Source organism: Octodon degus, unplaced genomic scaffold (assembly GCF_000260255.1).
Source record: "Octodon degus isolate 3935 unplaced genomic scaffold, OctDeg1.0 scaffold00092, whole genome shotgun sequence".
In the NCBI taxonomy this organism is placed as follows: Eukaryota; Metazoa; Chordata; class Mammalia; order Rodentia; family Octodontidae; genus Octodon; species Octodon degus.
Genome location: NW_004524668.1, coordinates 283,424 through 284,702, shown reverse-complemented (window position 1 = coordinate 284,702; position 1,279 = coordinate 283,424).

Sequence of the window (1,279 nt, the reverse complement as noted above, 5' to 3'; positions counted from 1 at the left end):
GAGTTAATTTCAAGGCAGCCCAGCTTTCAGGCTGTCAGCTATCACTGGCTACTTTGAGCCCGATGTACAGTGAAACTCAGGAGTGAACAACTGCGTAGGAGGATCTGCAGAACGTGGAGTCTGGCCAGAAAAGAAGCATATGTAAGGGTGGAACCAAAGGAGGTGTGGTTCAAGAGACTGGTGCCATTAAAAAGGAGCCTTGTACTTTGCACTGGGACAAGACGATGTCCTGAGGGCACCTGAGGAATCAGCAGTATCCCGCCCATTACAGGTTCAAGTGTGTAAAAGGACAAAGTTTTTCTTTGTGAAGACAGCTCCTGGGGCCCACAAAGCCAGCAGAAGTGCCTAGCCAACTGATTTCCTCGGGCCAGGGCCATAGTTCAGTGGCATAAGCACCTGCCTGGCAAGTATAAGGTCCTGAGTTTGATTCCTGGTACCAAAAAAATTGAAGAACTGATTTTGTGGGATTCACTTCACCATGCTCAGCAGCCAAGTGCATGGCCAGACCACTGCAGTGATGGTTCAAAGGGGCCCAGCTGCTCCTTGAATGGCAGCAGACCTTGGTGCTGTCCCCAAGATATTGGTTTTGTATGCATGTAGCTGCAAATACAGAGTAACATTGGCAGAGAGGCTTGACTACACAGAGATCATAATAAATCAGTTGCTTGCAGATGCATATTAACCTTATGGGTGAATGGCAAATGGCACGGGGAGATGGCAAGGGGAGATGACTCAGTAGAATAAGCGCTTATCTGGCAAGCGCAAGGACCTGGGTTCTATCCCTGGTTTGGAAAAAAAAAAAAAAAAAAAAAGAATGCAAGCGTTTTGGTGTCATGAAGGCTTCCACATAGGCCAGACAGTGTACCACAGTGTCAGAGTGGCTGCCTGGAGCCTCTGAGAGGGCATAGCCCACAACGGGGAGGGTGAAGCAGACGTTGCAGTGGAGACCCTAGGAGCCTTTGCAGAAGGAAGCTGTGGGCAATGAGCAGAGCCTGCCCAAGAGAGACCGTGTGGGCTGACATCAGCAAGGCCAGAGAGCAGGGCTACCCATGCCCTGTGAGGCTCGCATCTTACTGTTGTGTTCCCCAAGTGCCAGAGCTACCAACTTAGTGTTTGCCCTTCTGCTCTGGTCCTGTTTCTTTCTATTCTATCCCTCCCTTTTGCAATGGGAATGTGTATTCTGTGGCATTGTATCTTGGAAGTAGGTAAATTGTTTTCAGAATTGTTTTTTGTTTGTTTGCTTTGGAGTGTGTGTGTGTGTGTGTGTGTGTGTGTGTGT